General features: G+C 42.6%; 1 protein-coding gene across 6 annotated transcripts in view; it reads right to left on the bottom strand.

Moving 5' to 3' along the window:
- Window positions 1-15,627, bottom strand: part of CRTAC1 (cartilage acidic protein 1) — a 140,384-nt gene that overhangs the window by 106,978 nt on the left and 17,779 nt on the right. The window lies entirely within an intron of this gene.

The following is a 15,627-nucleotide window of genomic DNA, read 5'->3' as shown; positions in this document are numbered from 1 at the left end:
CTTACCCTGCATGAAGATAACATCTCATTGTGAACTGCCAAGAGCTCTGGGGAACTCATTTGACCTCAAAGTTCCTGGCCAATAACTCACTATCTCCCTGTTGAGTTTCTCCAGGAAGTTCTTCCAAGCTGGAGTACCAGCAGAGTCACAAAGCTGGCCTCCGTCTCTAAAATGCTGTTTACGGAGGCCCTGAAAGCAATCGAAACTTCAGTGCATGGGGAAGGGGTGGGCCCTGGGAGAGAGGAAGTGTGAGGGAAGATGTGGCTATACCCCAGCTAGGTATACTCGGGTCTCATGCAAGGGCCCAGGAGTGAGAGGAGGGCTGCTTGGGGGTGAGCTGCACAGAGGGCAGGGAGACAGGGTACATAAGCAGCCTGCCACTATACACGAGAGAGCGAAGGTGGAGGGCTGGAGCCGGAGGTCTCGGCAGGGACCCTCACCTCTCTAAGCCTCAGTTTCCTAATCTGTAAAACCAGGGCAAGACTTCCCTTTAGTGGTTTGATCAGAGGTAATGTATGCAAACCATCCAGCTCAGTGCGCACACATGGCAGGCACCCGATGAAGGGCAGCTCTGCCTTCTGAGATGCCAACGTTACATAGAGCAGTGCTTTTCAGACTTTGAGATTTCAAGGCACAGTAAAATTTCAGAACCCAAACTCTGCTACACTCATGTGGGATTGCCAGTGTTTTATTTTGCCAACTCAGGACAATAAAAAATCAACAACTACCACCTACAATGCGATAACCATAAAAATATTTTTAATACAAGAAAATCTTAGAATTAAAGACATCAGTCCTGTAGATGGAATCTTTTTAGTTTATGAAAAAAATTACATCATCTTTATTTAGTTAATTTTGCTACAAAGTGAAAACAACTTTGTTCTAGATTGGCCAGGCTCAGGAACCAGCGGCAGGGAGGAAAGAGTTCGGGTCTTGGAGCCAAATAGGCCATAATCTCCTCCCAGCTCTGTCCTTAATAACTGTGTGACCTTTAGCAAGGGACCAGCCCGCTGGGTCTCACTTTCCTCCTTTATAAATTCGAAACAATAGCACCTCTGCCGATGAGGATACATGGAAAGGACAAAGCATAGAGTTTGGTACATAGTAGGTGCTCATTAAATGCTAATGCCAGGCCCTCCCAAAATTTGAGATGACTGGGCCACTTCCAGTTTTTGAAACTCTTAGTATATAAAAAATGGGGAAAAAAAGCTAAAACAGGATTGCCAAAATCATTCACATACTTTAAACAATATTTACATTAGAGAGAAATACTTGGAACACACCCACACACAAATACATATCCAACGCATCCCGTATGAATACATGAATCTCACATTTGTGGAGGCGGAGGCCCTGCAGCCCTTTAGGCCTAGTTATCTCCTTCCTAAACCACAGTTCTCTCGGATGACACACTCCAAGAACTCGGACACGCCAACTTGACTCATCTCCTTTCTCTTTTGTTCCTTTTTTTCTGGCTGGAGTTCATCTGGAACATTTCTCCGGACCTCTCTACCATTAGTTCATAATTCTGAGCATGCAAATTTTCTTGGAACTCTAGCTGGTGTCTTTTTTGCACCACTGGATCTCAATAGGTTTTATATATATATAAAACCAGCTGAAATTGAGGGTTAGAAAGGAAGATAAATGGCTGCTAAAGTGGATTATTTAACTGAGGAATTATCAGGTGACCTGGAAAGGGTAAGGGGTCTGCCCGAGGCCTCTGGGGGTGGTGAGGTGATGAAGGCTTCAGTTTTTAATATATGAAGAGTCTCAAAAACTAGCAGTGACCTAGTCCTCTCAAATTTTGGCAAAGCTGTGTGAGATTTTCCTAAGTGGTGTGTGTGTGGGGGCGGGGGGGCATGTGCATGTGTGTGCACCTTGCTTCTCAACAGAAATTCAAATTTCCTGTTTCTTTGTTTATTGCTGAGTGCCCTGTGAGAATGTCAGCTCCATAAGAGCAGGGACTGTGAATATCCTGCCCACTTCTGTGTCACTAGTGTTGAATACAGGGGTGGACACACAGTAGGTGTTCGATGAATGTTTGCTGAGTAGGTGACTGTATCGTTGCTGTGTGTATATGCTCAGCACGTTGCCCTCTTGGATCTAGGAACAGAAGCTATCATATTTGGAGGATCAGCATTCTCCCTTTCCCATCCAGACAGTTTCCTTGAACCACAGGGATGGGCACATACCATTCAGAATCCTTCTCTTATAATTAATTGGAACTTTCTCTCTGGTGGTCAGGCTGGGAAGATACATGCCCAGAAGCTGCTGGTGGTTTTGACTCCAGGCTTAGGGAAGAAAAATGCTCTGAAATAATTAAGCTGACAGGCCGAGATACAGAGGCAGGAATGAGAGGCAGAAAGCCAGGAAGAAAGAGAATCAGTCCATGTTTGGACTCTGTCTCCTGTCAGTCCTGACACCCCATGCTGCCCTCGGGCCTGCTTTCTCGAGGCTCAGTTGATCAGATTGTCTTTGTTATGTGAGTTACCTCAACATATCTCCACTAGATCCTCTCTTTTTTTTCCATGGGGAGGAGGAGAAGTTAACAAGTGTTAGTATCTATTGCAATCAAAAGAGTTCTGATAGCCCTGGCCAGTGTGGCTCAGTTGGCTGGAGCGTTGTCCCATGCACCAAAGGGTCATGGGTCTGATTCCTAGTCAGGAATTCTGTAGCACTTCATGAGTTGCAGGTTTGATCCCTAGTTGAGACATGTATGGAAGGCAACTGATCGATGTTTCCCTCTTACATCGGTATCTCTTTCTCTTTTCTCCCTTTCTCTAGAATCAATGAAAAATATATCTTCGGGTGAGGATTAAGAAAAAGAAAAAAAAAAGGAGTTCTGACTAATCCAGTTTGTTAAAGATGAGAATTGACCAGAAAGTAGCACTTGAGTGTTTGCTGAAAGGTAAGACCGAAAGATCTCCTGGGTGGATGTGAGGTGAGATGATAAGAAATAATGACGATGGTAATGGTAGTTAATATGGAGCACTTTCCATGTCTCAGGCACAGGACCAAGCGCTTTGTGTCATTACTACCACAGGGCTATGAAGTAGGTTACTGTTATTGTGACCTCTATAGATGAGGAAACCAAAACTCAGAGGCGCCAGGTAACTTGTTCTAAGGTCCCACAGCCAGGAAGAGAAGGAGCTGGAGTCTTAATGCAGGTTTGCATGACTCCATAATTTCCCTTCTAGGTCCTAATTTTCCTCTCTTTCTTCTCCCACTCCCCTGTTTTCTCATCCTTTCTCTATTTCTTGTCTGAAGTCTCTCATACTCTCTCCTTTTAATGACCTTTCTCTGGCTCCTTTTAACCCCATTTTTTTCAACAGTAAATGAGCACATATTTTAAGACTGTGGTTTTCAACTCTTGTCAAGTATGAAGATACCTTCTTAATGTTAAAAAATGTCCATATAATAGCAGCTGTGTTTTATTGCCTATTGATAAAACGTCCATGCACAGATGAATTCTCCGATGCCTTGTAATAACTCTGTGATCTCTAGTTTGGCACCCGCTACTTTAAAATATATGGGAGAATCCATATAACCATCCCTCTTACTGCTACCTGGTTGGTTTATTATAATATAGAAAAGGCTTATAAATGCTACTACAGAGTTCTTTTTTTTTTTTTTTGCCCACCCTCTGCCTTCAGGCTACTAATTTCTTCAGAAATGTGGTCTTTTTATCCCTCTTTTAATATGTTTAATTATTTAAGAAGGCATGAACTATGGTACTTACATTTTATATATCACCTCTTGATTATTCAGGGGCTGATTAATTCATAGGTTGCCCCAGTCATGTCCTTCTTTTTTCTATCTCATTTGTTTTATTATTCCATTTCTTATTAGCGTCTTTTGGCAAGAATGGACAGTGGGAATGAGAAATGATCCTGGTTACAAATTCTGAATTCTGAAAAAAGATTTGGTTAGAGGAAGTTGAATTCTTTCCCAAAGTATGAATTTCTTTAATTCATCAGGCATATTGATTCTCTCTGAGCACCGTGAAGGCAGGATTTGCTGTTGTTCACTACTGACCTCCAGGGCTCAGCAAGGTGCCTGGCAAATGGTAGCTTAATAAAAAATTGTGGAATGAATGAATAAGAGCTGACTAAATTATAGGGGTAAATAAACTTCCTCTGAGGTGGGACATTGATTTATAGGAAACCAAGTAAAATACAAGACAACTTATTTTAGAATTGCATGTCCGCAGACAATACAATATAAAAATGTTTAAGTGACTGTGCTAAAAATTAACAACAGATGATATATAGTTCTAATTAAAAAACAAAAAATGTTCCACAGTGCCATATTATTTCATTGATGGAAAAGGGGACAGAGAGAGAGACACTGGGTTTTCTAAGATGAGGGTTGGTCCAGGTAAATTGTTACTGTTATGTTAGGCATTACATAAATATAATCACCTTCAACGCACTAACAAATGAGCATTTAGTATATGCCACGTGCTGTGATAAACAATTTACATGCCTTATCTCATTTGTCTTCACCACAACCTAGGAAATATTATTCTTTAATCAACATAAGAAAGTAACTAGTGTCCCTGAAAATTTCTTTAACGCTCTAGATTAAAAGAAAATGTTAGATGCTTTTTAAAAATTATTGATTTTTAAAGAGAGAGAAACATCGATGTGAGAGAGAAACATCAATCTGTTGCCTCCCATACACACCCAGACTGGTATTGAACCCACAACCTAGGTATGTGTCCTGACCAGGAATCAAACCTGCAACCTTTTGGTGCACGGACAATGCACCAACCAACTGAGCAACCTGGCCAGGGCTAGCTCTCTAAATTTTTGAACCATGCATAAACTTGTCTTTTTTTTTTACTTCTAAATTTTTTAATTAAATATTTATTTTCCCATAAAATGTTAGATATGTTTGAAAGATTGACTTAGATTTTAAATAATGTTTAAAAATTTGATTTTAGAGAGGAAGGGGAAGAGAGACAGAGAGATAAACATCGATCAGTTGCCTCCTCCCCAACACACCCTGACCGACTGGGGATTGAACCCGCAACCTGGGTATGTGCCCTGACCGGGAATTAAAACCATGACCTTTCCATGTATGGGATGATATTCCAAACAACAGAGTACACCAGGCAGTGCTGACGTAGATTTTAGAAATGTCCTTGGAAATTGGAGATATCTGTTATGTCACTAGCTCTTGCCTTTTGACATTAACAAACTGTCTGGAAAGGAAACGTTTATAATGATACTTGCCATACTTTTCAAAGTCTTCCTAATTTGTGGAAGCAAAATGGTTTGCATGCTGGTATTCAAGGTGGGAAGGCCAGGGCTCAGCCTCTGTGCCTAGGCCCCTAGTCCATAGATCTGGTGCTGTCCAGGAATCAGGTGCTGAAATGTCTTTAACCAAGGCCCTCCCAGGCCAGCCTGATGGAGTAGTGGCCCATGGGGAATTGGGGGAGTACAGCCACTCTATAGGCTGGGGCGGCTGCAGCTTCCCAGACTCGGGAAGCAACATTCAAAGATGCTGGAGTGACTAGAATTATGGCCTATCTTATTTGGAGGGGGTTGGAGGAAATGGCTAGATTTCTTCCCCCGCCTCTTCTTCCATACTTTGCTTTAGCTTGGAGGGAAGGATATGAACAATAGATGGCTGATGGGAAAGTACAATTTTTAAAAGGCTGGGTAGTGGTGCATCGTGGAGCATTTCACTGCCTCTCTGAGGTGTTAAAGAGGAACCAGGACGAACCAGGACTGGGGGCTCAATGACGGCAGTTCCTTGGGACTACTCAGTCAGCAAGCAATGATTGTGGTTTCATGAAAGGGAAATGAACACAGAGATAAGTAAGAGAAGATCAGACCTGTAACCTCATAGAGAAATTCCATACAAGGCGAAAAAAGCCTATTGCCACAATCTCCGATGAAATGCAGTGTTTATAAGAAACTGGAATATTCACTGGGTAATGAACCTGATAAGTGTGCTGACCGTGAAGTGAGCATCTCCTCTATAGCTCCTATGACATTCTGCTCTGTTATTTCCACATGTGCCTTATCGCTCTCCTGACTAAGATGGCTTGAAGGAAGGGAATGTATTCTTGTACCTGCCAAAGCACTGAGCACGTAGCCATGCACATGCAGGTAGGAATGTAGGATTTATTTACTGAATTGATTGGTGCTGCTCTCAAACCTAAGGCTCTTGAAGAGTATAGCTAATGCTTAATTTTTTAAATAACCTAAGATCCTCCATCCATCCATAAGACTCTGGCCTATTTAATTTCATTCATTCACTGAATACTGACTATGTGCACAGGTTAGGAGAAAGTTCCTACCTTTAGGAGTCTGCAAGCTAATGTGAGAGGGGGAAATTTTTGAAATAATTCTTGGTCAATGTGTGTATATAGAAAGTTTACTGTTTAATTAAATAACATTATGATATTTCTTTGGTTTGAGGTCCCCCCTCCCCAATAGTATCTAGCTAGCAAAACTCCTCCAGAAACACAGGTTAACACTAATTACAGATCATCAGCTGCTCTTACATATTCTTAAGAATCTGTGACTAGATTCTGTGACTAGACAGCCACAGAATCTCCTTTGGGGCTAGGTATAGTTATGCTCTGGTCTGCAACACACACCAGATAGGGTGGTTGCTCTGGCCTACAAAGGGGCTGCCTTTGCCTAAATTTACAAGTCATTACTTTGGGCATTAGATGAGAAAAGTAGCTCTAGAAAAAAGAGGGGATGGGAGGATTTTTAGAGCATGCAAAGTGCTCCCAGAACTAAAGAAGAGTTGCAGGAGACCTATAGGTCTGGGGACGTCAGGGACAGGAACCATGGCTTTGATGCCTCCAGGATCCTCTCCTCTACTTATTTATGGATGCCATTTCCATTCTCTCAGGTTCCGCATGGGTAAAAGACATGGATATACCCAGGGTGGTTTTGTGATATATCCTTACAAATAATGACTTAAGAACAAAGATAGAGGCAAAAAGTGGGATTTAGAAAACAAGAATCTTCTCTTAACACCCCCCTCCTAAAAAAGCTAGAGGCAAAAAGTGGGATTTAGAAAACAAGAATCTTCCCTTAACCCCCCCTAAAAAAGACCCTCAACCAATCAATTTCTTAAAAAAGCAAGAATGCACTACCACAGTAGGATATTTCAAAACAAGTCTCTTCATTATTTATAGGAAGAAAAATATTAACGAAGATTATGGCCTGAACAACACAATTAACAAACTTAGCAGGCATATTATACAGAGTAACAGTTACCTTTCACCATCTCTGGGACCCTCAGCAGGTCTCTGGGCCTCAATTTCCCCAACTGCAAAATGGGAACAGCACTATCTACAATGTTTTCATCAAATCTGAGGTGTCATCAGTGATAAGACTCACCATTATTTTTCATACCTCTAAGGAAAAAAACACAATTAAATGCAAGCTGCCAAGTGTAGGTCACATCTCAATTTTAGTGATGTTAAAATGTGAAAAAACGTATAATTTAGATTTAACTAAACACTACATACCGTATGGGCTGCTGTGATAGTTTAAAATGAGATGATGCAAATAAAATACAAGACATATGTTCTTTTGCCCTCTGTCCCTTTATAACTTTAGTCTGCAAACAGGTACACGAGGGAATGCATGGTAAAAATCGGAAGTGGGGAATGTTTGTTTTAGCTTCTTCATATCATGGCATGTTTTCCTAGATACCTGCACCACCAAAGTAACTTCTTCCTCAGAGGGAAAACTGTCATAGCTACAGCATTCTTGAAAGAAAGTGACTCACCAGGTCAGGAGGAGACAGGGAAGAAGGGGTATGTGAGGGGAAATGCAAGAAAGGGAGGCCGGGTCAGATTGGCCACCCAAAGCAGAAGTGATCCGCCCAGCTGGTGTGGCTCAGTGGTTGAGCATCGACCTGTGAACCAGGAGGTCACGGTTCGATTCCTGGTCAGGGCACATGCCAGGGTTGCAGGCTCGATCCCCAGTTGGGGGCGTGTAGGAGGCAGCCCATCAATGATTCCCTCTCATCATTGATGTTTCTCTCTCTCTCTCTCTCTCTCTCTCCCCCTTCATCTCTGAAATCAATAATATTGAAGTGATCCTGGGAGTGGAAATGGCATGTGCTCCAAAGAGAACTATGAGGTGTGCTTGCGGTGGGGCAGGGGATGGGGGGAAGGAAGGGGAAGAAGGCCTGTGGGCTATAAGACTACAAGCGGGGGAAGGTCGGCCCATTCTCCAGCCTGCTGTGTGCCTGTGCCTTCATTGGGAGCCTGAAGAGGGACTCAGGGGACAAGGAAGGTCTCCCAGCCAGCCCACGACTTTAAAAAAATGAGGAGAAGAGAGACTTAAAGGAAAGTTACTGGAGACAGGGCATACATCCACTTTCTGAATGGATGACAAAATCAGACTACCAAAAGCAGCTTTGCGTTTTCAGCAGAGGTAATTTTAGTCTTAATTGTATTACTATTTTGGAATGGCTTTTTATAAATACTCTTCACTACTTTGTGAAAATCCGTTCTTTAAAAATGTTATTTAAAAAATAATAATTTAAAACAAACACAAAATCCAAATAAGCCTACAGGTCTCCCTGACCTGGAGAGAGGCCACCTGTCCTTCCGATGCCGTCCTCGTGGCTCTCATCGATGTGGCTGTGTTTTCCCACCAGGGGCAGCGAGAGCTTTAAAAGCTCCGAATCACTCTCCCACCTCCAACCATCCACCGCATTGGGTGTCACACAGTGAGCGGCAGGGTGCATTGATACAGGTGGTCAGCAAGGAATAAAGGGTGATTTTGGGGTTCTTCCCCAAACTTCACATGTTCCTAAGACAGGGGATTGCCATTAGTTAAAAATAATACTTTAGTTGGTGGTTTATTCATCTTAAATATATTCTTTTAAATAATATGCTGTGGGTGGTTTATTTATGTTACCGCTGCGAAGTTATTAAAATAATATTATTAAATTCTCTGAGGTAATGGCCATCACCTCTCTGAAAAATGACACCAAGCACCCAACCTTTCCCGACTATATTAGTTTCTTATTGCTGCTGTAACAAATGACCCTGGGCTTAGAGGCATAAAAGGATACAAATGGATTATTTTACAGTTCTGCATATTAGAAGGCCAACCGTGGCTTCACTGTGCTGAGATCCAGGTTGTGTTCTAGAGGCTCTAGGCCAGGGGTGGGCAAACTTTTTGACTCGAGGGCCACAATGGGTTCTTAAACTGGACCGGAGGGCCGGAACAAAAGCATGGATGGAGTGTTTGTGTGAACTAATATAAATTCAAAGTAAACATCATTACATAAAAGGGTATGGTCTTTTTTTTTTTTTTAGTTTTATTCATTTCAAACGGGCCGGATCCGGCCCGTGGGCCGTAGTTTGCCCACGGCTGCTCTAGGCCGTAGGAGTAAATCTGTTTCTTTACCTTTCTTAGGTTTTAGAGGTCACCCACATCCCCTGGCTTGTGGCCCCTTCCTCCACCTTTACAGCCAGGAATGGTGGGTTGAGTCTTCCTCACATTGCATCACTATGACCCCCTTTTCTGCTTCCCCTTTTCCACTTTAAGGATCCTGTGATTACATTGGTCCCACTGGGCTAATCCAGGATAATTTCCCCATCTCCATCTCAAGGTCCATAACTTAACTATGTCTGCGAAGTCTCTCTTGCCATGTAAGGTAACATACTCATTGGTTCTGGGATCAGGACATGGCATCTTTGGAAGACCAATATTCTGACTACCACCCCTTGCTCTGAGCATGCGTGTGTGGCTAGGGTAATCACATAGAGGCCTCAGACCTTTGAGCTGTCTGTGACTTAGGGTTGGGGGTGGAATTTTTGTCCATTGCTTATGGTTGCCCAGGGCTGGAGAAAGGGTGGAAAACCAGCCATGCATTGTTTAGTAACCTTTTTAGAAGTTTTAAGAATGGGTTAAAAAGCCCTGGCTCCTGCTCCAGCTCATGTCTTATTAGTATTCAAAATCAGGGGCAGTCCCTGCCTAACCAAGCAGAAGAACTGCCCCCCCCCCCCACCGCCTTTCATTCTTCCATGATACCGACAACAATGAATTCCAGGGTTAAAGAAATATATTTTTGAAATATATTTTTGCAGAGGAGGCTTTAGAGGAAGTTCTTCTAGCAGTTTAAATTAGAAAGTATTGAAGCTCCTCAATCCAGTTAACAGAAGCAGCTCCTTTTGCAGATGTAGAATGGGGTCCTCGTCCCTACCTGCTTCTTGAATTATTGGATCTAAATTGATGAAGTTCAGACCCTGGAGCATAGGTGGCTGTACACACAGTAGGTGCTTGAGCAGCAGTTGAATTCAATAATCCCAAAGCTCACCTTTTATTTCTAGGTTATGAATAAATAGAAAAAGATTAAGACTGGAAAAAATTTGGCCATATGTACTAAGATTTGAAACATACATGTCATTCCCGGCCTTTCCACTTATTGGTACTGATCCCAGAGAAATAGCTGCAGATGTGTGTAAGGATGGACATACAGCCATGTTTGTAATGGTCACAGATTAGAGACAGTTTAAATGTTACTTGAGGAGGGGTAAAACGAATGTGGTACACTCACACAGAGCAACTTAAAAAAATAAGCCACAACTATATGTTTGAATCATGAACATATTATACAGTGAGAAAAGCAAGTTTGGAACAATATGCATCAGTTTGATTCCTCCAAAAATTATTATATATTTTATAAATATATATAAATTTCTAGAAGTATAAACACCAAACTAAAAACAGTTGTTATTCTGGAAGAGGGCAGGGGTAGGCTTAGAGTAGGGGTTGGGATTAGTAAAGATAGATTTTTACTTTTATCTATACCGTGTGCATTTTTTTGCAATAAAATGTATTTAAGTGCTATCAAATATAAAATATATTTCAAATTAAAAAAGAAAGATAAATTAAATGAAATAATATAACATCTTAAGCTATAGAAACTGGTGATCAAATCTATTAAAATGTTATATTTCACAAAGCAGCAGTTAGAACTGGAAGTTCAAAATGATTTCTCCCATTTCGTTAGAAGTGTGTGTATATATGTGTATATATACATCTATACTACATATATCTAAATATATTTATATGGATGTTACATCTATCTACTACATACATACTATATACGTTATATCTACATATGTTTCATCTACCTATATATACTTATAATAAAATGTGCAAATGCTGCTTTGGTTAAATCACAGGCAAATATCTTATTCTTTATCATTGTTTTTATTATGTATCATGGAAAAATATCTCCTAGGTAATTACGATTAATCTGGTAATTGAGTACAATTTTCCTTTTAAATAATTCAATTAACTTCAGCAAATTAAAAAAGTTTTCTGACATAGTTGCAAAATTAAGAAAAAAATGAAACCCAGCTTTCCGATACGTAGCATCCCTTTAAATGAAATCCTTCCAAGTGTGAAGAATGCATTAAGATTATATCAAATGAATGCTCTTTGGGGGAAAAAAAAGATCTAAATTGTGATTGAAAGTTTACAACCACTACAATCTTTCCATTTGAGCAAAACTCCTGTTGGGAACTGACAGGGTAGGGAGGGTTCGGGGGGTTACCTCAGACAGACCTCTGGGGATATCCCAGGAAACAAAAGCTCCTCTAAAGGAATTGTGCAAGGTTGACACCAACAGGAATTCCTTTCCAGACGACATGAAACTGAAGGTTGGGCGTTTAGTTCCACCGAGAAAAGGGGAACCAGTCCTGAAGATCCTCAACGATCTGTGCATGCGACCAAACCCTCCCCTGACTCTGCAGGGTGGAGACTGTAAACAGATTGCAATCACGCACCTGCCGGTCAATGGATAAGCTCTCCACATGCGGTGACACTCGCCCAGCTGAGGTGCGGGGAGCAGAGCCGACCCATTCCCTCCCCCGCTCCCCACAGAACAAAGGGCGGTCATTTTCTGCTCCTCCCAGAGCCAGATGTATGCACACACCGTCCATCACAATTAACTTAAGAATCAGAAACACAATACAACTCACCCACAGCATGCTCAGAATCAATGCCGTCAATACCCAGAACGAGGCTACCGAAAAAGCAAAACAAAACAAACCTATTCAAAGAGTAAATACTCCAAGCAACAGGGCTTGAATCAGACACACCACAAGGTCAACAAATCCAAGACAAGTTCAAGTGTGGGCACCTTGTAAGCGGAAGAGCTGGACATTATCCCAGGAGGAAAACGTAAATGCCTTCTGGGGCCAGCGAATGGGAAGGTCTGTAAGATAATAGAGAGTGAGCCTCTATTGAGCTGGACTGCAGGTGCCCCAGGTAAAAGCATTCACATTCAATTTTTTAAAATTTCAATCCCTGCTACGTGATTCTTAAACAGAGAGTCTATAATCAAACAGAGAAGAAACAGAGTTAAATATGGGTGTAGAGTAGATGAAATAGAATAAAAGTCAGTCAGAAATGTTGCCAAGGAGTGCATAGGGAATGAGAGGCAGGGCAGTGATCCTCGCTGCCATTATTTGAAAGGATGGTGGCCTCTGGTTTATATCTTCAAAGGCAACAGCAAAACTAAAGTTAAAAGAAATGGCTTACGAAGCTCTACTATGAGGGATCAGATTAGTCGAATAGAGTCTTGACATAAGTAATTGAGCTGGATGACAGAGAGATTGCACACATTCTTATGGAAAGCTCTAAATACCTGCAGGGAGCCTCCAAAAACTATAGGTGTGGCCTAACTGGAAGGCAAGGCAGGGGTGAATCGAATGACCTCCCAAGGTCCTGATTTAAATACGTCTATATAGTCAACCCGTGGTTATCCGGCCCAAAGAGGAAGACAGTGACAAATCATCCTAAGCTGGAGATAATAAAAAGTTATATTTGCCGTTGGAATGTATTTTGGTACTTAAATTAGAACGTGACTTTCCGATGCCCTGAGAACTCACAATGCTTCATAACAGTCACAAAGAAGGCCTGACCTGGAGCTGGGAGGCTGCCCAATTTTGCCATCTTGTCCTCCATGTAACTCTTCTTCTTAGCTGGGGTGAGCAGTATCATCTTTCAGAAGAACACCCTGCAACCCAGGCTTTCTCAGACAGGGGCTGCCCGCATCACCCTGGCCCTGGGAGAAGAGACAGGGTCTTTCCCTGATCTCAGGATGATCCAGAATCAAGACCCAGGATAGTCTGTTTCTGGTTTCCAGAGGATGGGTCCAAAGGGCTACCCGACCCACAGTAAGCAGCAAGCTGGACATAGACATCTACTCTAGGCTGGTTACAAATGATGGCCTAACTTCTCTACCTTAGAGGACACAAAAGCCAATTTCTGGAGAGAAAGAGCAAAAGGCTTAGTTGAAAATGAAGATGAAACGAATGCCTGGCATTTGGAAAGAAAGAAGCTACACACACGGGAGGTGCCGTGGCGGTCCGGTGCTCATCTAAGGATGGTGGGATGGAGACCTGCGCTCAAAGCCCCCTGTCCAAGGAGAAAGGAGAACATGCTCACAGTAGTAACTTGTGGGCCCAGGAGGAGGGGGCAGATGGTTACCCACTGTTCTCTGTCCTCGGTCAGGCCCTAGGCTCTACAAGGGGAGGCTGGTGTTACCTAGCAGGAAGCAGGGCCAACCAGAACATCTCGAATGCACTGAAGTCCTTTAACCAGAGACTCTGGCAGAGTGGTTCATGGCTGCAGGAGGCAGGACTGGGTCAGGAGCACTTCTCTCAGATTAAGAGAGTGACTGGACAGTCATAGGAACACAGACAAGCTGCTTGGCCTCAACCCTCCTCAGGTCACCTCAGGCCATAGGGTCATTATAACCTTTTCCATTTTTCCTTTTTCTACCACACTCTGCTCTTTAGTTTTTCCTTCTGAAAGCCCAGACCTGTGCTGATTTAAATATGGCTGAATAATTAAAATGAAATAAAATTCACAATGCAGTTCCTCAGTCACAGCAGCCACATTTCAGGTGCTCAACCATCACAGGTGTCCAGTGGGTACCATATTGGACAGTACCAACACAGAACAACTACATCATCACACAAAGTTCTACTGGACGGTTTGCTAATCCAGACTTTTAGGTCTAGAATGTAGTCCCTTCCACACTTCACAGGGTGGAAAAAGGAACAGAAAGAAGAAATACACTTTATAAAGTATCTTTTTTATACAGCATCACTACTGATCTTCACCACTGTCCTGTGTGTAGGCGGGGGATTTCAACATGTTCCAAAGGGCCCATCTGTGGGCTATCAGGCGATAAGGTAGGGAAGGTCAGCCTATTCTCCAGCCATACCTTGTGGGAACTACATAGCTAAGTACTTTGCACAAGGCTCACAGCTACTGGATGATATGGTTAGAATTAAAACCAGGTCTTCCATTTCTAAGGTCAATGCTTTCTACTGGTACATGCAACTGCTACAGTGATGTTACCTGACAGTTACTTTGGTCAGTGCTGCCATAAAAGCTGAGGCCTCCCAGAAGAAGGCTGACAGCTCCCTGTAGTGTTTTTTAATTGATTAAACTAGTGGCCCGGTGCACAAAATTCATGCAGATTAAAAGGGAATTCGAGGAAATATTTTAATATTGCTATTTGCCCTTTCTGTATAATAGAAGTGTCCGGCCAGCCCCACCCCCATTGGGCGACACCAAGACCCGGCTGGCTCCACCCCCATCAAGCCCTGCTGGGCAGGGGACGCAACTTCAGGTCCCCCGGCCCTGGTGCCGGAGCTGGAGGCATGTGGCCTCAGGTCCCGGCTCCAGCCCAGCACCATGCAGCCTCAGGTCCCTGCTGATGGGTCAATATGGCGTCACAGCATGACGACCATTTGCATATTAGCCTTTTATTATTAAGATGATTTTTGAAGTGATAACTAAACTTTGTACAATGTATTTTAGCAGCTGTTGGGTTGGGGAGACTTGGGGTTCAAATCCTGACTCGTCTACTTACCATTTACTTGACAGAAGGCATGCCACTACCATCTTTGAACCCAAATCTCCTCTTCTCTAAATGGGGATGATAGTAACTTACTTTATAGTGTTGTCAGGAAGATTAAATAAGGCAATGCGTGTGAAAGGCTCAGCACAGAGCCTGGTACCTATTAGTGCTCAGTACATAATAATTATTAATGTAATTGGCAGAATTTATAATGCACTGTCCCATGCAATAAATGGCCTACTATGGAGGCTTCCGGGCGAGAAGGCATTATAGTCCCCAGATGATCTGAATCTCAGCAAATAAGGGAGTGATCAAAACCATGCCACTAGAAAGTTGTAGATCTAGGGCATGAACTCAAGTTATTTGGACTCCAAATCCTATGCTCTTCTGGCTACACAATGTTGCTTCTCAAGAGAGAAGGTAGCAGTGGGACCAGGGCATGTTTTAGAGGAAGTTTAGCTATCCCTCCTAATTCCATCTTCCTCCCTTCTTTGAAATGGACAATTAATGTTTCCGTAGTGTTATGTGAAATGCTGTGCAAAGGCAGACTGAGCATCCCCATCTCTTAATTGTCACCATGAAGCCCCTCCTACAGAGATTCTAGAATTCCACTGATAAGGAAGTAACTACACCTGCATAACTAAGGATATGAAGAGAGTACCTTGAAGCAAAGCATTCAAATTTTCTCCCTGGAAAGCGCGTGGAATGAACACCTTTCTTGGCTCTACCCTCCCCCCGCCCCCC

This window comes from Myotis brandtii, unplaced genomic scaffold (genome assembly GCF_000412655.1).
Source record: "Myotis brandtii unplaced genomic scaffold, ASM41265v1 scaffold902, whole genome shotgun sequence".
NCBI lineage: Eukaryota > Metazoa > Chordata > Mammalia > Chiroptera > Vespertilionidae > Myotis > Myotis brandtii.
Note: the sequence above shows the minus strand (reverse complement) of the source record. Positions and strands in the feature narration are given on the sequence as shown.